The sequence below is a fragment of the Aethalodelphis obliquidens genome, unplaced genomic scaffold, assembly GCF_003676395.1.
Source record: "Aethalodelphis obliquidens isolate GAN/ISIS:26980383/991018 unplaced genomic scaffold, ASM367639v1 scaffold66, whole genome shotgun sequence".
NCBI lineage: Eukaryota > Metazoa > Chordata > Mammalia > Artiodactyla > Delphinidae > Aethalodelphis > Aethalodelphis obliquidens.
Window position 1 is genome coordinate 1,732,844 of NW_020838010.1, and position 25,310 is coordinate 1,758,153.

General features: G+C 37.2%; 1 protein-coding gene across 3 annotated transcripts in view; it reads right to left on the reverse strand.

Moving 5' to 3' along the window:
• Positions 1 to 25,310, reverse strand: part of COL4A6 (collagen type IV alpha 6 chain) — a 285,573-nt gene that overhangs the window by 239,742 nt on the left and 20,521 nt on the right. The gene's annotated exons all lie outside the window — the stretch shown is intronic.

The window sequence follows — 25,310 nt, forward strand, 5'->3', positions numbered from 1 at the left end:
GGAGATGCAAGAGGGAAGAGAGATGGAGTTATATGTATATGTATAACTGATTCACTTTGTTATAAAGCAGAAACTAACACAACATTGTAATGCAATTATACTCCAGTAAAGATTTTTTAAAAAAAAGTTATTGGTTACAGGGGTATTATTAACAACAGCAACAACAATAATGTTATTAATGACAACAGTGTAGTATACAGTCTAACATATACGTCATCATATACAATCGATGATATTGTTATTAATAATTGACATGATTACTTACTGTTTCTTCCTCAGCTTTACTCAGTAATAGGCATGCAGTAGGGTAGGGACTTTTCATTCTTGATTTTCCTCCTTTTTCTCTCTCTCCTTATGACTCATGCAATATCAGTTCATATTGATTCTAATGTATACATTTCTCTTTTTCTCTTGAATTTGAATTTACCCTTCCACCTCCAGAATTACTAATTTTAGGACCTCATCATTTCTCACCTGGGCTGTAACAATAGTGTCTTCACTGGTTTCTCAGCCCTAGTTTTGGTACCCTCCAATCCATTTCCAATACAGCAGCCAGAGTTATTTTGCTAAAATACAAGTCTGCTCACATCTCACCTCTGCTCAGAAATCTTCAAATGTACTCCAGTAATTAGAACATATAATTTTCCTTTCATCTCCATTATGTCTGCCAGGGTTTGGCTTCTTTTTTTTGAATTTTTTTTTGGATTTTATGTATTTATTTTTACAGCAGGTTCTTATTATTTATTTTATACATATTAGTATGTATGTCAATCCCAACACCACCATCACCCCCCACCCCCACTTTCCCCCCTTGGTGTCCATACGTTTGTTCTCTACATCTGTGTCTCTATTTCTGCCAGGGTTTTAATCCTGGATCTGTTCTGTACTTGCTATGTGACCTTTGGAAAGTTACTGAGTCTCAGTTTTCTCATATCTACTCCATTAGGTGGTTGTGAGGATTAAATGAGTTAGTTTAATGTGTATAAAGCAGTTACCACAGTGCCTGGCATATAGCAAGTAATTGATAAATGGAAATATTATGATCACTCTAGTCAGATTAATTGGTTATGTTAACCCCTATGTTGATCTCTGAGATCCAGGTTCAAAGAACATCTTCGTTTCCAAACATTCCAGATTATTCTCCACCTACATACTCATGACCATGTATATTGTGGTTAACCATAAACCTTCGTGCAGCCACTACAAACAACCTCCCCCTTAAAAGAAAAACAATAACCGAGAGACATAACTAAAGAGCCAATATTGTTAGGAGATAAAATGGAATACGAAAGAAAACAAAATTTAAAAACGTTAATTCAAAATAAGGCAGGAAAGGAAGAACAAAGGAACAAAGAATAGAAGGGGGCAAATAGAAAACAAATAGCAAGTAATTAGACTTAAGCCCAGCCATAACAATTACTACATTTAAAGTAAATGGGCTAAATGCTGCAATTTAAAGGTAAAGACTGTCAAAATGGACAAAAAACAAGACCCATCTGGTTCAACCATAGACTCATAATTTTAGCATAAATAGTCACATTTGAAATGAAGACAAAATGTACTTTAAAACAAAAAGTGTTACTAGAAACAAAGAGGGACATTTCATAATGATAAAAAGGTCAACCCAGCAAGAAGATATAACAATTATATATGTATATGCACTTAACAACAGAGCACCAAAATACATGAAGCAAACCTGACGGAAATAGATAATTCAGCAATATAGTTGGAGACTTCAATTACTCACTTTCAATAATGAATATAAGTAGGCAGAAAAACAATAAATGTTCAGCAATGCTATAAAATAAATAGATCTAACAGACATCTTTAGAACACTCCACCAAACAACAGTAAAATATACATTGCACATGAAACATTTTCCAGGACAGAACATAAAAGAAATTTGAATAAGTTAAAAACAATAGAAATAATATGAACTATTTCTTCAACCACAGTGGAATGAAATTAGACATCAATAGACAGGAAATATTTGGGGAAATCACAAGTATGTGGAAATTAAATCACACATTGCTAAATAATCAAAGGGTCAAAGATGAAATCAAAGGGAAATCAGAAAATACTATGAGATAAATAAAAATGAAGACAAAACATACCAGAACTTAGGAGATGCAGCTCAATCATTGCTTAAAGAGAAATTTATAGCTACAAATGCCAATATTAAGAAGGAAGAAATATCTCATATGAATAATCTAAGTTCACATTTAAAAGAATTGGAAAAGAAAGAGCAAATTCAACAAAATAAATTAATGTACTACACTATATCACATGACCATCTCTATAGACATAGGAAAAACACTTGACAAAATCCATCACCCTTTTATGATAAAAAATTCAACAAACTAGTAATAAAAGGTAATTTCCTAAACCTGATAAAGGACATCTTCAAAAAATCCACAGCTAACATCATACTTAGTGGTGAAAGATTGAAAACTTTCACCGTAAGAACAGGAATAAAAACGAAGTTGTCTGTTCTCACCACTTTTATTCAACATTGTACTGAAAATACTAGCTAGAGCAATTAGGCAAGAAAAAGAAATAAAAGTCATCCAAATTGTAAAAGAAGAAACTAAAAACTATATTTGCAGGTAACATAATCTTGTATATAGAAAATACTAAATAATACATTAGAATTAGCAGAAGAGAACTATTAGAACTAGTAAGAGTTCAGCAAAGTTGCAGGATATGAGATCTATATACAAAAATCAATTGTATTCCTATACGCTGGCAATGAACAATTTGAAAATAAAATTAAGAAAGCAATTTCATTAAAAAGAATAAAATATATAAGAATTAATTTAATAAAAGAAGTGCAAAATTTATGCTCTGAAATTTATAGAACATTTTTGAAAGAAATTAAAGAAAATCTAAATAAATGGGAAAACATCCATATTCATTCATCAGAAGATAATATTTTAAGTGGCAATACTCCCCAAACAGGTCAACAGATTCAATGCAATTCCCATCAGAATCCCAGCTGGCTTCTTTGTAAAAACTGACAAGCCAATTCTAAAATCTAAAGAAATAGCAAGAATCCCAGAATAGCCAAAACAATGTTGAAAAATAAGATCAAAGTTGGAGGATTCACATTTCCTGATTTAAAAGCCTACTACAAAGCAACAGTAATTAAGACGGTGTAATACTGGTGTAAGGATAGACACATAGATCAATAGAATAGAATCAAGACTTTATTGAGAAATAAGCCTACACATCTTGATCAACTGATTTTTGACAAGCGTGCCAAGGTCAGTCAAGGGGAAGGAAGTCTTTTCAACAAATGATGCTAGGACAACAGGATATCCACTTGCAAAAGAATGAAGTTGGATCCTTACCTCACTTCATATACAAAAATTAACTCAAAATGGATTAAGGTTCTAACTGTAAGAGCTAAAAGTACAAAACTCTTAGAAGGAAAGGGGGATAAATCTTTAGATTGGGCAATGGATTCTTATAAATAACTCCAAAAGAATGGGCAACATAGGGAAAAAATAGAGTGGACTTTATCAAAATTAAAAACTTCTGTGCCTCAAAGGACATTATCAAGAAATTGAAAAGATGATGACAGACATTCATACATCTGATAAAGAATTTGTATCTAGAATATTTAAAGAACTCTTACAATTCAATAATAAAAAGACAACCAATTAAAAATGGACAAATGATCTGAATGAATAGACACTTCTCCAACAAAAATATACAGATGGCCAATAAGCATATGAAAAGATACTCAACATTATTAGCTATTAAGGAAAAGGGAATCAAAACCACAATGAGATGCTATCTCACATCTGCTAGGATGCCTATAGTCAAAAAGACAATAACAAGTGCTGACAAGGATGTGAGACATTGGATCCTTCATAACACTGCTGGGTGGAATGTAAAATGGTGCAGCCACTTTGGAAAACAGTCTGTCAGTTCTTTAAAAAGTTATATAGAGTTATAATTTGACCCATCAATTCCACACCTAGGTATATACTCAAGAGAAATAACAACATGTCTACACAAAAACTTGTACATGAATGTTCCCAGCAACATTATCCCTAATAGTCAAAAAGCAGAAAAAAATCCAAATGTCCTTAAACTGATTAATGGATAAAGAAAATGTGGTATATCCATACAATGGAATATTATTCAACCATAAAAAAGAATGAAGTACAGATATATGATACAAATTAATGAACCCTGAAGATATTATGCTAAGTAAAAGAAGCCAATTACAAAACACTGAATACTATATGACTGCATTTATATAAAATGTCCAAAAGTGGTTGCTTAGGATTTGGGCAGATGAAGTTATGGGGGGGGGCAGGTGACTGCTTATGGGTACAGGGTTTCTTTTTGAGATGGTAAAAATATTCTAAAATTAATTGTGGTGATGATTGCACATATCTGTGAATATACTAAACATTATTGAATTGTACACTTTAAATAAATGAATGTAATGTTACCAAATAACTATAAAGACATAGATAGGTTGAACGTAAAAGGATGAGAAAGGTAACCCTTACAAACATTAGTCACAAGAAAGTGGCTGTGGCTATATTATTATTTTTAACCTGTCCATCTTACCTTCTAAAGCTGTGAGTTCCTTGAAGGCATATAACTGGGCTATGGATTCCTAGCGGCTAGCACAATGCCTGGTATATGAAAGGCATTTATTATCCGCTTGTAAAATTACTGAATTGTTCACTAATAGTACATGCTGCTTGCAAAAACATGAATGAATCTCACAGACCTGATGAGACAAAAAAGCTAGACATAAAAGAATACACACTGTATGATTCCATTTTTATGAAGTTCAAGAACAGTCAAAACTAATCTATGGTGATAGAAGTTAGAAAGGAGTCTGGTGCAATTCTGGAAATGTTCTATATCTTCATCTAGGAGGTTGTTTTATATATTGAACTAAACAGTTAATGTTTGTATACTTTATCGAAAGTGTGTTATTACTCAATAAAGAGCTGACACTAAAAATGATCCATATATGAATAGAGGTTCTGGAGTTCTATGTTGCCATTCACCACTTTCTTTAGTAAGGTATATTTATGTAGATTATCACGTGAAGCTTGCTTTTATATTAATATTGTCACCATCCCATCCCAACCTCAGCCAATTTACCATTGCTTGCCTTTGTCTCTTGATGCATTACAGAAAAATAAAACAAAAAATAAGGACAAGAATACCCTTTCCTGCAAAGGTTATAAACAGCTCCTCATCAAAGGCTAAACGTGTGTTAATGCATGGCCTTCCACATGCTACCTCCGGAACATCAGATTATGATTCAATGTTTAAAATGGGAAGAACTTATCAGTTTGGGGGTTGAGGGAGGCTATCCTCCATGACAGCAGATCCTGTGTGCACTATGAAATATGGCCCCTCAGTAAAAGGATCATTCTTTAGGTAAGGAGCAAAAGCCCCCTGGCGGTATTCATCAATCTCAAAGGATAAGTACGATCGAAAGAAAAAAATCACAGTGAGTGGACACTATAACTGTAGGTATCTCAGATTTTCCCTTAACCCAATATCTAGAGAGCATTAAATCTGATAAAACAGAAATGACTTGACTTTGGTTTATCCCGTCAGTCTGATTAAGCACGTTCCACATTTCCTTCACCGTTTTAGGTGCCCTGAATTATATTTGATATTTGCCCTTACAGTTTGCGTGGCAGTTTGAACAAATGCACTATGCTTATGCCAGTATGTATTTTATATTTTCTGAACTTAACTTCTGTCCCAAGAGTTTCTCACCAAGGCAGTCCAAAATACGTTTAACTAGCTTTTCCAAAGGATTCCATAATAAGAGGGGCTGACCTCATTTTTTCTCCCAGTTAACCATCTTGCAGTTTTATGATGAATCAGAACAAACACAGTTTGTATTCCTTGTATTCCTCATTTAAACATGGCTGATCCAGGACAGCTTTAACCAGCATTAAACCATACACGCTGTCATTCTGGATATACTTATAAGTGTCTCAAAATGGTATTTGTCTCTCCTCCTTTCTCACGCTACCCCTCTCTCATTCCCCAAACTCTGGGGAAGAAAAGCAGAAAATATTAATATTAATGTTCATTCTCCAGAGCGAACTGTCAACTGTCTATGGAGCAATGGGAGTTGGATTACAAACTGCTTTCCCCAGGTATGTGAGAGCACTAGCCCGTACCTGTGCCTCACGCTGTTCACACATTCCTCTGTTGTGGAATTCAGGTCAGAAACTCCACTCCTCCTCCTCCTCTTTCCACTCTCCCTTCTCAAGGCCTCACAAGAATGAATGCACAGTCTTGGAATGAAGAAGGTGAACGGAGCTTTTTCTTTGCTCATCTGAATGTCTGTGCACTGGCTTGGGTTTTCCCAAATTGAGTGAATTCATCAAATGTGTCGGGGCAGAGGTGCTCTCTCTTGTTAAGCTCACTCCAGCACAAAGGCATTCTCTTCTCTAAAGTCTGTGGCCCAGTGCCTGAACTCCTGGCAGTGAGATACCTATAGAAGCTCCGGTAACTATTTCAGGACAGAAAGGTATGATACAGCACCACCTCACAATGCTAAATGATCATTCAACAGGCTGGTTGGGGAAATAGGCTTACAATTTAGAAACAATTCAAGGCACTATTCACTTAAGATTTATAAAATAATATCATTCAGAAGGTAAGTCACAGGAAGCGAGTTCAATACTGACCAGGAAGTCAGGGAAGGCAAATCAATGTCATGGGCTCCTTCTTCTTCTGCCTATCCAATTTCCATGCCTCTTTTAAGGTCTAACTGAAGTTTCACCTGATCCAGGAAGCCTTCCCTGACCACCGAGGCAAATGTTGAGCACTCTCTCTTTTGATCACTTATTGCCTGAAACTGACCTTATTTTAAAATTATTTCTATTTGTAATTAAATTTGTATTTCTATTTCTACGCATGTAAATCATGCCTATCCATATAGGTTGCAACTTTCTTGAGAATAGGAACCTTGTCTTACACATCATGTCCTCCACAAAGGCAATTAAACACACAGTACATTCTGAATCCTCAACCAAGAAGACCTTCTCTTTTTCACTAAGCCAGACCCCATCTATTCTTTAAGATCTAACACAAATAAACATATAATCCACAGAAGAATAATGTGCTTGCTAATGTACATGTAGCTTCAAGGTAAGTCCTCCATCCTCCCTTCTAACCAGATTGCCATCCCCTAAGCCTCTCCTACACAGAAATTCTGAATCAACCATAATGGTGACAATCTGTTTTCTTTTTCTTTTTCTTTTTTGGGGCCGTGCCACGTGGCATGCAGGATCCTAGTTCCCTGACCAGGGATCGAACCCCCGCCCCCTGTAGCAGAAGCATGGAGTCCCAACAGCTGGACCCCAAGGGAAGTCCTGACAATCTGTTTTTGAGACCTTCTCCAACGTCCCAAAAGGGAGGTTGCAGTCAATAATTTTTATTGTCTTTACCATTTACTATTGTTGCTCAAATATAGTCAGTCTTGCATCTTTTTTAGCTCTCTTTCATTATTATATCTTGTTTCTCAAACTAGGTATTAAATTACAGAATGACTGGGATCAGTGTATTATATTTCTGTTTCATCTGCCACAGCCTTTGAATGCATTGCTGTGTGTATAGTAAGCGCTCAAAAATGGCATTAAATGAACAGAAGATATTCAGGACAATAAAGTGCTAGGCAAACAGAACATAACTAGGAGTAGATCAGCCTCTGCCTATACTTGGAGGGCTGTGTAGTGTTGTTCACCCTCAGTATGAACATAGCTCCCTGTAACGGACACCAAGCAAACAAATTCCATTGAAGTTAGTTTAAAAACTGCCAAGCAGACAAGATGTACCTTTTTGAAAGAATTAATTCGCTGACATTTTGTGTCAAGATGGCCAACCAAAACACAAAATGAATAATCAGTTATTTATTGAGCTTCTTGTACATGCAGGACCCTGTGCTAGATGATGTGAGAATTTAGTCCACAAAGCAGGTAACTATTCTTAAAATTATTTTGAGAAAGACAAAGCCATGAGCAATATATGATAAAATAGTTAAATAAAGCTCATTTTGCTCAGTCAAAAAGTACTCTCCCCACCCTGCCCTCGCAGCAAGAACTGACTAACGATGAATCAATCTCTGCAAACCTTCGGCACTGCCCATCTATTTTAGGCATTATCAGATTCTGAGTCACTTTACTCTTGCAATTAGTTCTGCACATTTTCCCTCATTTTATGTGAAGAATCAGACTCTTAGAAATCCTAGAGCTGGAAAGGCTGAAGGGGTTGTCCAGGGGTTCTGCACCATTGTGTGTTTGTGTATTTGGGCGGGGTGCCATGGACGTTTTGGCAGTCTGGTGAAGGCTTTGGAGACAGAATAATGGCTTTAAATGCATAAAGTAAAACACATAACAGTGATTCGTACTATTTAAAGTTTTAGAACAGGTAAAACCAAACTAGAGTGCCAGAGTCATGACAGTGTTATCTTTGGGGGTTCTGATTGGAAGGGGGCCTGAGGGGCCCTTCTGGAGTGCATGTAATATGCTTATTTCCTATTCTGGGTGCTAATTATACAGTTATGTTCACCTTGTAAAAATTCATTGAGCTGTACACTATGATTTGTGTACTTTTCCGGATGCATGTTCTATTTCAATGAAAAATTTAAAAAATAAATAAGCTATATTGGATTACAAAGAAATCTATTACATTGAAATACAGTTCTACCCAGATTCTTAAGGGATCCATTCCTTAGGTTAATAATCTAGAAAAATAAAGAGGAAGGGTATACAAAGAGATATGAGACATTACAAGGACTTAAAAATCTACTTGAGGAAAACAGACTGACAAATCTGCAATCTGAAGAAACCAATAAGCATACTGGATAAGAGCCAAACTAGAGGAGAAGCCAAAAGAGAAACACGGGAATAAGTACTTTGGAGCTAGAGTGTCAGGGCAGAATAAGTAGAGGATGTGGAATCCATACTGTAAATGGAAGGGTGTGAAGTGTTTGGTTAAGTTGAAGTGAGAGCATTCCTCTTGTAGTGGGTAGTCAAGGGCTTAGGAGATCTTGTATCCATTTGGCCATGGTGAAGGAGGAATGACTGTACTTAGGATGAAATAAAGCTGGTGACTACTGCTGGGTGCAGAATGGGAAGAAGATTTTGAACTGGGATTTCTCACTAATAGAAAGCCATTGAATTTTTTCTTTTAGCTAATCAGTAAGACAGAACGTTGTTTTATGAAACGATTCAGTTCAATTTAACAAATGTTTACGAAACGCCTACTAGGTTCAACGTACTATGCTAGATTCTGCCCTGGTTGATGGTTTTAAGTATTCTCTAAGATTCTCTGTTTTGTATCTTTCATAAATACTAGACCTGTCTAATTTGTAAACTGCAACTCTTTAGATGTTACAAATCAAGCAAAACTGGGGCAAAAAGACAATAGGGTATCTTCCTATTTGGGTCAGGAACATGCCTCAAAGTTTTTAGCTGGATTCTTTCCAAGCGTACTGTTTGTCCAAGTGTTTCCCCTTCAGGCAATGTTCTTTTCAACACACGAAATGCTAGGGCTGGAAAGAAGATGAGACACCCAGGGAAGGCAGCAAATTTTAATAACCATTGAATAGCCCAATGAGTCACCCTAACATCTTTCATTATTAACCATTTTGAAAGTCTGATAATGAAAAAGAACCATGGAAAAGTCCATCCAAGTATATATACCCAGATAATGGAGAAACTTCCAAACTTCCCAGCCCATTCTGCTTTCCTAGTTGTCTAACATGGAGGTCACACTAAGTTGTAAGTTATCGAAAGTCAGTTTCACATTGAGGAAGGAAATGGAGATGGCTGATTTCAGGGAGTTTATTGTGTTCCTTTCAGTGCCTGAAAGCTATTCTATCTTTGTCATCATGACTACCAGTCAAGGCATGCTTTATGATTTCTATGACATTCTATCCAGAGTACATGGCTGCCAATAAAATATTTCTTTTCTGAAGACCAACACTAAGCCTCCTTTATTGTGAGGTGAAGGTTAGTAAAGATTAGTATTTGCTAGCAAAATGTGTCTAAGACGATTCTACAAGAAATTAGTTCTCTACCACATTTACTGCTGGGTTAATATTTTGCCCTTATTACCTCTAGGAAACAGAAATCCCTAGGCTCGTAGTTTGATTCTGCTCTCTCTCTCTCCTCTCCTTCTTTCCTCTCTCCTCCAGAGGATCTTAAACTATAGGATTTCTGTACTACAATGTATAAAGACTTTAGTCATACAAATCACATACAGGTGGTAATGTCTCACTAATCATTTCACATCAGAAGAGGTTAATTTAACTATCAGCATTTTAATAGTCACTCCCAGATTTTCATAGCCCTCTTATTTTTTCCCTTAGCTAAGACTAGAGCTGCATCTCAAAGCGATGATGGAGGGAATATGACTTTTATCTGGGCTCCAAGTATAGCGAGGTGAAACTGCTGTGTCTCATGTCACCTGAACCTCAGACTAAAAAGCTTCTTATAATTTCCATATAGTCTCAGAAAATCTGTTTTCCAGCTCCCAAACTGAAGAAGGCTAAAAAAGAAAGCTTTGACTTCTCTTTCTTGAAAAAGAGCCAAGTAATCATGTGTATGTGTTTATATTTTCATACACATATACACGCACACACAAACCATAGATAACTTTCAGTTCTTTAAATAGTAATGGATTAAACTTTTCTTATGCATGTGTTGTAAATGTTTTCCCAAACGTGGCAGTCTACCAATTCTTTCGCGACATATTTTTGACACAAAAAGTTTAGAATGTGCTCCAATGTATCAACATTTTCCCTTATGTTTTAAGATTTTTATAAGAGTAGTTATTCCCTACTTCACACTTATGAGAACACTTCTCTACATTTTCTTCTAGGATTTTTGCAGGTTTTATCTCGTACAGTTAACACTTTACTGGCATGTTAAAACTTTACCTGGCATATATTCTGGTACATTGTGTTCAACACAGATTTGACTTTTTCAAAATTATTAGCCAACTATCTCCAAAAACTGATTTGAGATGCTACCTTCACTATATCTTAAGTTAATACATGTACCTGGTTATGTGCCTGAAGCTGGTAATTTCTTGGGTCTTTAGAAAAGGTGTATACCCTTTAACTTAGCAGTTTCACATGTAGTTATGTACCTTAAGAAAAATCATAGATAAGTATAAAGCCTCAGCTATAAGAGTGTTAATCACAGCATTATTTATAAGAACTTATATTGAAAACAACCTAAACTGCCTAACAACAGGGGAGTAACTCAATAAATTACAGTATAGCCATTTGATATGATTCAGTACAGCCATTGCATGATAATGTATAAAGTTGTTAGGGATGTGATATGAAAAATATTTATGATATTGATAAATGCAAAAAGGAGGCTACAACAGAGTTGTATGCACACACATAATCACATTCATGTAAGTTACACAAATGCACACACATACCCAAAACTATTGGAAGGATATGCACAATAATGTTAGGTGTTGTGGAATTATGGGTAATCTTATTCTCCTTTTTTGTGCTTTTCTATATTTTTCTACTTTCTATAATGAAGATATATTATTTTGTAATCAGGAAATTATAAGTTTTACTGTTAAATAAAATAAAATTCACAATATCTGCAGGTTAACAGGAAGTAACCAAACTGAAATACGAGACATAAAATGTATTGCTTATTGCTTTAAAGATGTTTCAACCTCTGTGGAGATCAAATTAATTGTCAGGGAGTTATCCATATACTATTGTGTGAAAATTTCTCTACTGAGAGGAGCATAAGTTTTTCTTCTTGAATCTATTAATATGGTAAATTACATTTATACAGGCATACCTTGGAGATATTGCCAGCTTGGTTCCAGAGCAACACAAGAAAGTGAATATCTCAACAAAGCGAGTCACACAAATTTTTTGGTTTCCCAGTGCATATAAAAGTTATGTTTGGGGACTTCCTTGGTGGTCCAGTGGTTGGGACTCTGCACTTTCACTGCAGGGGACATGGGGGTTCAATCCTGGTCAGGGAACTAGGATACCACATGCCTCATGGCATGGCCAAAAAAAAAAAAAAAAAGTTATGTTTGCACTTTACTGTAGTCTATTAAGTGTGCAATAGCATTATGTCTGAAAAAACAATGTACATACCTTAATTTTTTTCCTTTATTTTATTTTTTATTGAGGTATAATTGATGTACAATATTATATAAGTTTCAGGTATACAACATAGTGATTCACCATTTTTAAAGGTTATATTCCATTTATTTTTAGTTATTATGAAATATTGACTATCTCCCCTGTGTTTGTACATACCTTAATTTAAAAATACTTTATTCCTAAAAAGACAATTACAATAGTAACATCAAAGGCTGCTAATCACAAATTACCATAACAAATATGATAATAATGAAAAAGTTTGAAATACTGTGAGAATTACCACAATGTGACACAGTAGACATGAAGTGAGCAAATGTTGTTGGAAAAATGGTGCCAATAGACTTGCTTGCAGCAGGGTTGCCACAAACCTTCAATTTGTAAAAAAATGCAATAAAGTGAAGCATGATAAAACAAGGTATGCCTGTTGCATTCCTGGAATTAACCCAACATGTCATGATAGTTTTTCTGTTTTATATCCTGATGGATTTATTTCTCTAATATTTTGTTTAGGCTTTTAACATCTATATTCATGAAAGAAACTATCCAGTCATTTTCCTTTGTTGTCATTTTATCTTTTTTTTTTTCTAAAAGTTATCCTTATTTCAAAAACTGAGTTGTGTGTGTGGGCATACTCCCACTTTTTCTATTCTCTGGAAGAATTTGTTTAATATTGGGATAATCTGTTTTATGAAGTTTTGGTAAAACTTTAACTACAGAATTCATTTCTTTAATAATTATTCTTCTAGAAAATTGTCCACTGTCAAAATTTATTGTCATAAAGTTGTTCATAACATTCTCATTATATTATTTTTTGCTTTAAGCCATTTATTCACGAAATATTCATACATCAATTTATAACAGACTTCGTGTTATATACTGGGAATACAATAAAGAATAAGATGATGAGGTCTCTGCCCTCAAGACAACTACCGTCTATGGTAGGGAGGCAAACATTAAACAAATAAGTATAGAAATAAATATTTAATTACAGTGCTACAAAGGAAAAAGTCAGGATGCCATCAGAGCTTAAATTGGGAACTCAATCCAGAAAGTTAAGGAATTCTTCAATGAAGAAGTAGTATTTAGGCAGTCATATTTAGGTCATATTTAAATCAGGAATAGTACTTAGCCAGTCGAAGGAGAATAGGACTATTTCAGGCTAAGGAAATAGCATATTCCAAGTCATTTCCTTGAGTGGGATGAATTCCAAGAAGTTAAGAGTGAGATCAGTGAATGTTGAAGTTGTAGAAGAAGGTAGATCATGAAACATTCTATAAACCATGTAAAGATTTTGGATTTTTTTCTTTTTCTTTTTTTAAACATCGTTATTGGAGTATAATTGCTTTACAATGGTGTGTTAGTTTCTGCTGTATAACAAAGTGAATCAGCTATACGTACGCATATATCCCCATATCCCCTCCCTCTTGCATCTCCCTCCCACCGTCCCTATCCCACCCCTCTAGGTGGTCACAAAGCACGGAGCTGATCTCCCTGTGCTATGCAGCTGCTTCCCACTAGCTATCTAGTTTACATTTGGTAGTGTATATATGTCCATGCCACTCTCTCACTTCGTCCCAGCTTACCCTTCCCCCTCCGCATGTCCTCAAGTCCATTCTCTACGTCTGTGTCTTTATGCCTGTCCTGCCCCTAGGTTCTTCAGAACCATTTTTTTTTAGATTCCATATATATGTGTTAGCATACAGTAGTTGTTTTTCTCTTTCTGACTTACCTCACTCTGTATGACAGACTCTACGTCCATCCACCTCACTACAAATAACTCAATTTCTTTTTATGGCTGAGTAATATTCTATTGTATATATTTTTAATATCTATCACATCTGTACTTATATCCTTTTTTCTAAAATATCACTCATATCGATTATTTGATTACTGACCTTATTTTTCTTGCCAGAGGTTTTTCAGTTTTATTATTCTTTTCAAAGAACAAGTTTTTGATTTTAAGGACGCTTTCCACTGCATGTTTGTTTTCTATCTCATTAATTTCTGCTCATATTTTAATTTTCTTCAGTCTTTTAGATTTATTCTATATCTTTCTAACATCTTTTAAGGTAAATGTTTATACAATTAATTTTCAGTCTTTCCTTTTTATTATAAGCATTGAACACTATATATTTTCTTCTCTATATACCTTTCACTATGTGTCACAGTTTTGATATGTAGAATTTTCATAATCATTCCGTTCCAATGTTTAGTTTACATTATGATTTCTTTTTTTAATGTGTGCTTTTAATGTCTAAATGCATGAAGATTCAAAATTTTTTCTTTTTGTTATTGACTAACTTAATTTCAATGTGGTTAGAAAACATGTTCTGTGGATATGGATTTCTTTGAATTCTGTTGTAATTTGCTTTAGGGCACAAGACATGGTCAATTTTCATGTATGTTCCATGTGTGCTTGAGAAGAATGTGTATACTCTAACTGCTGGGTGCAGCGTTCTATACACATTCATTATATCAATTAGGTTGTCAATTAGGTTGTTCAAATATTCTACAGCTTTGTTAATTTTTATCTGCTTTAAGTATCAATAATTGAGGGAGGTGCTTTGAAATCTTCCTCTAAGATGGTAGATTTGTGAATTTCTTCTTGCATTACTGTTAAATTTTGCATTCCATTGTGAGTGGTAAGTGATCTGCTATCACTTTAACTGTAGTTCCTTCGTAAGTGATCTTTCTGCTTTTAAGATATTTTTGTTGATGGTGTACTGAAGTTTCACTACCTTTGCCTAGGCTAGGATTCTCTCTCTCTCCCTCCCCATCCCTATCTTTCTATTTCTATCCCTGTCTCTATTTCCCTCATCCTGTTTGGTATAAGTTGTGCTTCCTGAATCTGGGACTCATGTCTTTCATCAGTTCTGGAAAATTCTCAGTGATCATGTCTACAAATAGTGCCTATCTTCAATTCCCTCTATTCTCTCCTTCTGGGGAGCTAATTAGATATAACTTAAGTGTTCACATTCTGTACTCCATCTCTCTCTATTTTTCAAAAATATATTTCAGCTCCTTGTGTTTCTGTCTCTATTGTAGATAATTCTTCTAGATTTTTCTTCTAGTTTACCAATTCTCTCTTCACTTGTGGCCTGAGCTATTGTTTTAAACAGTCACTGCATTTCTTATTTCAATAAATACATTGCTCATTTCTAATAATTAAGTTCCACTTAATTGACTAGAATACAGGTTTTCGACGAATGGAGGGGAACCTGGGTGCTTTCAGGATAATAATTCAATAAATAAGCACAATTATTTTATTTTTCAATAGATCAATTATATCTTATTTTAATAAAGAAAAATAATGACTTGCAAAAACTACTTCATTTTTAACTTTTTAAATATGCAAACTTTACTAATCCATTTCTATCAGAGAAATATAACACTGATTATCTTTATATGCTTGACTTCCAGGGATTTATATCCTTTGCTGATAACTCATAAAACTGATACAAGTTTTGTTGCTTAGTTACTGGAGTGGGATGGAGGAGAGACAGAAGCTATCACCCTCATAAGCAGATTATCCTTTTCCCAGGTTTTCAGAAGAAACAATGACCAACAACCTACCAGAAGTTTTCATTTGTAGAAATTTCATCACTGAGTAATCATAATTGTCAATTCACCTCATGTGTCATATATGATGAGTGAAAAGGTTGAATGGCAGAAGCCCACTGAAGAACAAACTCAAGAGCATACTATTTAAGAATCTACATTATTTGGCCTTGTCTCCGTACCCAATACCTCATCTGGCAGGCATCTCCTAACAAATATGTATTCCATTTTCCCATCTATTAGCTCATACTTAGCAATATATGATGATTTAGTGATGTTGAAGTGAATGAAATAGAACTGAATGCTGGCTATATATCATTACCAATTTTTCAACATTGATCTCATTCCTTCCTTTTCACCAAAAGTAGAGTCCGAGGCATTATATTCATCCCACATATTTTGGTTTTTGATTATATTTAAATCAGTCCTTCAGAGAAGCGGTTGCCAAATTCTCTTTTTTAACAGTAAGGTCCCCATTCACCCCCACCCAAATCATTTACCCACACACAGAGTAGAAATGAAGGTGCTCTAGTTAAGCACTAGTGAAGCATGTTCTGGCATGAGTGAAGTGGCTGCCCAGCCTCTTCCTTGCCCCATGCAGCAGCCTCAGTGGTAGCTCCTCAGAACCCTGGCACTTTGAGGAACAGTTTGAAATTTAGTATTATCTTTTTTTAAAATAAAATTATTTATTTTTACTTATTTGGCTGTGCTGGGTCTTAGTTGCAGCATGCGAACTCTTAGTTGTGGCACGCAAACTCTTAGTTGTGGCATGTGGGATCTAGTTTACCTGACAGGGATCGAACCCGAGCCCCCTGCATTGGGAGTGTGGAGTCTTAGCCACTGGACCATCAGGGAAGTCCCAGTATTATCTTTAAGTAGGTTGTAAAGTGCTTGAGGTCAGGGCCCTCTTATATTTAGCATAGACACTCAGGAAGCATTTGTTAAATATTGATGTTGTACCAGGGTTCTATTCTCAGATCTCTGCTCTTTTTATTCTACATGTTTTCCTTGAGTTAAGCTCATCTATTCTCATAGTTTCAACTACCATCAATATATCCATCATTCATATATATCTATACATATCTGTATCTCTTATTATATATATATATATGTATCTCAAGCTCAAACCTCTACCGAGAAATAGTATTTCCAACTGTCTCATGGTTATCTCCACTTGTAAGGACCAAGGGACATTGGGCATCTCAAACTTAAAACATCCAAAACTGATGTCATGTCTAATTCCTCCTAAATCTCTCCCTCTTCATGTGTTGAATCAATCATTGCCATCACTAAGCTAGACACCTAAGGTGGGAGTTTTCCTGAGTAATTCATCTTTTTCTGACCCCATGTGCACCAAATCAAAAAGTCCTACCAATTTTATCTCCCAAATATCTCTTGTGAATCTGCTTTTTCCACTCCACTTCTACAATCGTTGTCCTAGTTCCCACACTTATCACCTCTTAGTGTACCACTTAGGAAAACTGTCACCCAATCATTCTACTAGACTTCTAGTATCCACCCTTATGTTAGAATCTTCTAGTAGATCACTATCATTTAGATGAAACATTTCAGGCTTCTTATGTTATTCAAGGTCCTTCTTGATCTGGCGCCTGCCTGTCCTGGCTTTGTTTTTCATTGATTTCTACCTGGCGCATGGTGCTTTTCTAACACTGAACTGCTTGGAGATTTCCAAACACACCATGCTAGTTCTTGCCTTGGTTTTATGCTCAGTGCAGCAACCTCTGCTTTAGTCTTTCTTTCCATCTTCACCCCTGTCCCTGGAAAACTCCTTTCTATCCTTTAGGATGTCCTACGGAGACTTCTTTAGGTGCTTCCCTCCTCTTTGCTTTCGTAATACTCTTTGCATATTTCAAGTAGAATGCTATGCAATAAATGCAATGGAAATCTGTTTGTGTGTCTGTCTCCCTTGCTAGACATTTAACTCTTTCAGGGCAAGGACTGATGGTGGTGGTGGTAACGATGGTTTATAGAATGTTTGTGGAAGGAAGGAAGGAAGGAAGAAAGGAAGGAAGGGGGGCAGTAGTCCTCTAACTCTTTAAGGAATGGCAATCTAAATTTGCCTGCTGGATTTTAAGTACAGATTGTGTTAATATACAACTATCAGGGTTTTATGGTATCTGTGATTTTACGACCAGAAACCTCAACTCTGGCAGTGAATTATATGTAATCAAATGGCTTGGACTATGCTATGACTGCTAATGACTTTTAGATGGCTGCTAAAAGTAAATTTTATAACCAGAAACTGTCAAGCCTAAAATCAAATGTTTCTTGCCTCTCCTATGAGAGATTAATGCTAAAATGCAAACTCTCGGGAGGGCCCCAAACTGTGGTTTGAGAAGGAGGGCCAGTGACCTCTTAGTGACTGTTGAACAGGAGTAACTTCCTTTCCTTCTTTAGTGGATATTAAGTCCTTCAAAATCTGAACGTTCTCGCTGAGAAGCTGAGGAGCTCCTTACCTACATAAAGGTTAGTACCCTCAATTCAGGAGACAAAAAAAAAATGTATAGCAATGTTGGAGAAAATGGAGAGGAAGACCAAGAAGAAAATTTAGTTTTATGTGGCAAGGGGTTTAGGGGTGAAGGGAAGTTTCTTTCAAATCCAGCGAAGTGAACTTGAATACAATCCAAGAAATAGTTTTTGAACATCTGCTGTCCCAGGCACTATAAGGATTACATAAATAAATAAAATATAGGGCTTGCCTGGTGGCACAGTGGTTGAGGGTCCGCCTGCCAATGCAGGGGACATGGGTTCGTGCCCGGTCCGGGAAGATCCCACATGCCACGGAGCGGCTGGGCCCGTGAGCCATGGCCGCTGAGCCTGCGCGTCCGGAGCCTGTGCTCCGCAATGGGAGAGGCCACAACAGTGAGAGGCCCGCGTACCGCAAAAATAAATAAATAAATAAATAAAATATAGCCCCTGCTCTCAAACAGCTCATAATCTGCCAGGCAAGGACTTTGCAGAAACCTAATCAGATGTCTAGACTAGCGGTTTCCAAATTGTGTACTAGAGAACCTAGAGTTAGTATTTGACAGAGATGGACATTTAAAATGAAGCATTTAAAACGTTGTAAGATACATTTGAAAAAGTGTTCCCCACCAAACAGGTAAGATGCAAGGAGCTAAGGAATATATTGAGCAATTCTACTGCTCTATGATTTAAGGAATTCAAGCAGATGCTGCTGGTGGTGGCGATCATGACCGTGCCAGTTAATATCTACTGATTGCTTACTACGTGCTAGGCACTCTGAAAAGTGTGCAAAATTCTTCAAAGACCTTTACATACAATATCTTATGTTCCGTCATAACCTTTTGAGCTAGGTACTATTGTACAAATAGGGAAACCAAGGCTCAGGGAAGTTAAGTAGCTTATACAAGTCCATGCAATTTTTTTCTATTAATATTCTTTTAAGCGCTGGATTAGTTATTAAGACAAACTCTGCAACAATTTTTGATCACTACATCTATGTGAACTTTATTTTTTTTAACTGTGTGGAAAACAAAATGCAAAAACAAATGTGGATTACAATGACAAAAGACTACAACTGTCATCCTTAACACCTAGTTTCATTTTTTGCACTGAACATATATACAAGTATTATATACATGCACCTATGAAAAATTTCAAACTAATAAAGTACTACCTTTATATGTTTTCTATATTAGGGCTCTTTGTATGATTTCACGTGGGTGAAAAAGAGGTAAGCTGCCGTTCAAAAAGTTTTGAAAACCACTGTTCTAGACCATTTAAGGACTGTACTTTGGGAATTAAGAAGAGATACAGCCTAACTGAAATGTTCAGGATCTTTGGTCTCCATAGCTGGGAACCCAGTGGTTGCAATGCCTAGCTTTTAAGCAGTCTATATTCACAGAAGGCATAATCACATTAGGTAGAAGGAACTTGGCCCGAGTTTGTAAGGAGAAGAATCTAGTAAACTCTTCTCCTTAAGCTGTGGCCCACAGAGCTTCCCAGAGACTTTCTATAATGGCAACGATGATAGGAAGTTATTATTTATTATATTAATAATTATAATGAAACTATGACATTGGGAGCAACTACCAGCAACAATCAAGTGATTACTATGCTAAGTGATTTAAATGTACCATCTCATTTATTCCTCAAAACAATCCTGATATATGGATACTATTATTATTCCTCTTTTACCAGTGCAAAAGTTCAGGCTTGAGTAAACTCGAAGGAGTTAAATCACTTCAGCAAGGTCTCACTACTAGGAAGTGGAAGAGCTGGAATGGAACTGGGGTCTATCTAACACTACCTCCTGTGCTTTCACCACTATGTCAAACCCTGTTGCCCACGGTCAGCTCTGTAAAAACTCCATTATGTTGCTCTCTTTAATTGAAGCCCCTCAAAAGTAGTAGGAAAGGATGGCAAGGCATCAGGCAAAAAAAATGGGTTGGATACCAAATCTCGTGCTGAAAGCTATGACCCTTAAGGTCAATAGTGGCACTGTATGGTCAAGGGTAGAGGATGGTCTTCATTTTTCCATTGAATGGCTAATGAGATTGCTCCCAACAATGTTTTCCCTGAGCTGAGCATGACCAACCCTTCTGCATATCTCAAGCAGCTCATTCCAGGCTTGTCCCCTGAAGTCTTCTCCAGGATCCTCCTCCTATCATCCAGGAGAAAGATCCTTGGGGAAGGTGAGAAGTTGAGAATAAGGAAAGAGTTTCTCAGTGGCTGTCAAGCATCAGGTCCGAGCATTTTTGGGAATTGATCAGTATGTTTTGTGAAGGTTCTGTATGCATACATAATTAATACGATTGATCAATGAATATCTCTTCAAAGACTGGTTATCACGATTTTAGGGTGAACAAGACTTGTTTTGCACCATCCCTAACAAAAGTCCAGCCATTCATGTTACTTTACTACCGCATATTTGTATTTTCTTGGTGAAATTTGCACGAAGAACTCAATTTCCATCTTATATGAATGACAAACGAGTTGTGGTGTGTTTTTTAAGCTTAAACAGAGAATGTTTTCTCCTAAAGAAACTCTATACTAGGGCCACCTAGGACAATAATTTCCCAAACTTTTAATAACCGTTATCTGCTTAGACATCAACTCATACTAAAAAAGAGAAAAAACTGTCAAAGGGTAAAACAATCAACATCTGCAAAACTGAAGAATTTGGGTACAGTAGACGTAGATTAAAAAGTAAATAGGGCTTCCCTGGTGGCGCAAGTGGTTGAGAGTCCGCCTGCCGATGCAGGGGACGCGGGTTCGTGCCCCGGTCTGGGAAGATCCCACATGCCGCAGAGTGGCTAGGCCCGTGAGCCATGGCCGCTGAGCCTGCGCGTCCGGAGCCTGTGCTCCACAACGGGAGAGGCCATAACAGTGAGAGGCCCGCATACCACAAAAAAAAAAAAAAAAAGTAAATAAATTGCATTTCAATATGGTGATTAATGCATAAGAAAGAGAAGCCCAGAGGTGGGCTAAGGCAGGCACTAGTAAATATCTTCTCTTAAAAATCTTGCCAGTAAATCATAATTACATACCAAGATCATAAAGTCTTTTCGAGAAGGTACGTTTCACTTGGTAAGTGGACAGTGTCTTAAAAATATAACAAAACTACAGAAAAGATTAATGATTATAATAAGTTTACATTTTAATTTCTTCTACCTGCAGTTGATAGGAAGTGGTAGGCAGTTTTGGCTCCTTTGTGATAGGGAAGGGAGGTGTCTGAAATAATATAACTTTCAAGTTCTGTGGGGTCTTGTGTACACTTTCACTATTATGTGGCAATTTGGCTACAACCTTGTGAGGTGTACAGGGCAGATACTGTTATCATCATTTTGCAAACGAAGCAACTCAGGAAGAATTGAAGTGAAATGCCTAAGACCACAGTGGTAGGGCCAGAAGTCCTCCAGTTGGTACCCAGTGAATTTCCACTACTCCCACCCCTTTGAAACAAACAGGTTAAATAGGAGTACTAGGTTATCTATGAATTTAATTTATCCAGGATATTCTAATCTACCAGCAGGACAGAGAGATGTACTTCAATTGTTTTAGAACTCTAGGTACCTGACATCTGTAAATCCAGGGCACCTGTGCATGCCAGAGTTGATCCTTCAGAACATTAAGCTTTATTTTAAAATCTGCAAGCCTTTCAAGTGCATCTCTTTAGTTTCAGTTTTTTCCCTCTACTGCTATTTGGAGGGAGGGGATGCTCAGTGTTGAGGGTAGGGGTGGGATCAGAGGGAAGATGAGAGATTTATGGAGACCATGCAAGGGAGGCCATAGGGGTGCCTGTTGTGCTGGGGGGGCTGCATTTCACATGCTAAAATAGGCATGTTCACAAAAGCACACCTAGATCTTAATGAAGAGGAGCATGAGATAAGCCTTATCAGGGAAAAAGAAAAGACTCACAGGAATAACATTAGTGTTTGCTTTAATAGAAAAGCAGGAAATGTGTTTTGGGACCCATCCAAAATGCCTGCGCAGGAAAAGGAGTGAGAGATGCTGTCAGTAGGTTTGTAGGTTATCTAGCTTTCCCCAAACAAGTATTATATGTAAATACTGGTTTATTACTACTCACTCTAATTATATTAGACGATCTGGCACAACTTAGGACAAACAAAGATTTATGTTCTCTCAGAAATATCAGATGCAGTACAGCACACCGGCTAGAGTTTCTATATCCCTCTCACAAGAAGTTTGAGAACAGAGGTAGTTTCTCGCTGCTTAACGTGTCGTAAGCTTATTACGTGAAGGAGCATTCTACTTAATCTAAGACTTCCATAAATTCAGAAAGGATGAGGAAGCAGAGGTGAGGGATAAGGGTGCATCATTATCATAATGTGCCATTTGAGGGGCCATTTTTGGTTTGTAGGAGATCTGTGGAGGGATCCCACAACACCACCCCTGCCCCTGTGAATTAAAAATGCTGCCCGCCATATCAGCAAACAAAGGATGTTGCGGCCATTAAGCCATCAGTCACTACCCGCACCAACGTTGAGCCTGAGGGAACTCAGGATGGAAACAAATGGGCTGTCCACAGCCAAGCCCTCAGCCACTGCAGCTACGCCCCCAAAGGTGTACCCTGAGGGGACTCAGGGTGGGAAAGAACAGGATACTGGCCCTAGAGAGCTAAGGTGCATATCAAAGGAGTGATTTCAAGGAACCCAGACTCTTGCATCTTCCCGTACATAGAAAAGTGCTAAATTCATTAACCTGAGACATCTGGTTTTAACTAGCGGTAAATCTTCTGATGTCTTTGTTGCAAAAACCCCTATATATCCTGGCTCCTCCCTTACCTCTTTGGAGTAGTTCCTCACAGCTATCTGAGAGGCTACCTCCCCAGCTTGAGTCCTCAGAAAGTCCACCAAATAAACATAATTCTCAACTTTTAGGTTGTGCAATTTTCTTTAGTCGACACCCTACTAATTTGATAAAAAAAACACTAAAATGCCTTTGCCTCTCCTGTGACCCTCTGGCACCCAACCACTTTAGGCACCAACTCCACGGAATGAAAAGGGAGCCCAGTTGACATAGGAAAGTTTCCGGGATTCTGACAGCCAGTGTATAATGATTCCAGTGGGTACACACCCGTTAGCTGAACAAAGGCATCTCCCTGATCCAGGAAACAAAACATTGAATTTCATGTTCAGCTAATTCAACAAAATTCTGGCACAATCAAAAAGTTTGCACAGCTTGGAGCACCGTGAAATTGATTTGGTATATGCATGCCAATATTCAAAGCTACGGAAGTGACTTTCTTTTGAAAGGTCTTGTTAGTCATTGCTGGGCAGTCTATATATCATTTGACCCACATGCTGTTGTTTGGGGAAACTGAAGGTTGGTAGTACCTTATTGTGGAATTTGGAAGAGTAGGTTATATAGCCTGAATGTTTAGTAGTCTTAATGGCACACAGGAGGATTGCTACATCGGTCAAAGTAATAAGAGGTAAAAAGACTTTATTTGGGGATCATGTTAGTGTGTAAAGATGTGAATCTCCAAATGAAAGTACGAATGTTAAAGTTCAGGTGTAAGAAGATGATAGATTTAATCTTCACACATTTTAAAAGAAAGGAAATAGTCTATATGATGGAATTGAGTCAATGGATTGCCTGGCTTATGAAGTTAATCACAACACTGGGGGCTGGGGTCAGTCTAGCCCATCTGAGCTGATTCATCACGCTCTGCAGGACCCCAAAGAGAAGAGATAATATAACCCTGCCATCCTTCTAGCAGCATTCAGGCAGTTCCCACTGCTTTACTGCAAACAGGATGCACTGACTTTGCCTGGCTTCTAGACAGTCTATTCAGAACTAGTTTTCCCAGCCTAGGTCCACGGCACTCTGGAGGTTCACAAAGACTGAAGGCAATGTAGGAGTTAAACATCTATTCCTACTGGTTTTCAGGGACCATGTAGATAATATCTAGTGATTCTCATCTATGCAAAGCTCTTCAGAACCATCATATCCTCAAGAGACACTAATTAAAGGTTTCACTTTCACCCCATCTCATTTGCTACAAAATGCATGGGTTGAGGGTTAAGTCTATGGCCAGTGCACATAGCAAAGGGAAATTCATAGAGACATGGAAAATGCACTGTATGACGATTTTTAATGGAACTCTCTAATCAGACCTCTCAGAGTTATGCTCAGTAGTCAGTGACTAATAGGTTGAGGAGGAAAAGATTATATTCAATCTGCCTGTTAACTACAAGACTTTAATCAATTTCAGTGGACAATGGTCTGAGGCAGAAAGAAATATAATAGGGCGGTGATCTAATCTCTAAGAAAGCTTGGTGCCATTTTCTCTTTTCTCTCCAGTTGTGGAGATGCATTAGCTGAGACCTTTCCTAAGTGTATTCTACATCAGTGCTGAGGAAGAAGAGGGTCATCTTGCTCAATGAACCACACATATCCTTAGCTACGAACTGCTGAAACCTGGCTTTCCCGGTATGGTTGTATTTCATCGCACCAGAGCATCTGGAGGGCCTTGCTGGGGGATTGTGGCAAGCCTGTGAGCTCAAAGTCCTGCCCTCCTGTCCAGGAAAGCCAACAGGGTTCTACCTGTAGCATACAGCATGATGAGAACAAAGCACATCTTTGAGCCAGATTTGGACCATGGTTCACCAGTTTGCAACCTCCAGTCTAGACCATAATTATTAGAGGATTTTAGAGAAAAGGGAGATTAATGGAGGCCAGAATGGTCACAGCATGCTTTGCGGAAGTAGTGCAACTTGAATGGACCTTGGCAGGTGAGTAGGATTTCTCTTCGTCCAACGACTTCGTTTCACATAAACATACTTTTGAAAGGTCTAAGAACAACACCCTACCACCCCTACACGTGCTCACCAATCTCTATCAGCACCCCCATCAATTTAGATTCAGGGAAACATATCCTTTGCCCACCTATGGGATTTATCAAAGAAGGAGGGAAATTGATATATCATCCTGCAACTCAAATTTACAAGGAAACTTTCCTGATTATCCTCTTCCCAAATGGGCTCTCCCCTCAACCACCTCAACTGACTACTCTAGGACTTAATGTCTGTACCATTTATTTATTCACAGAAGAGGCTTGCAATAAAAGAGCAGATCT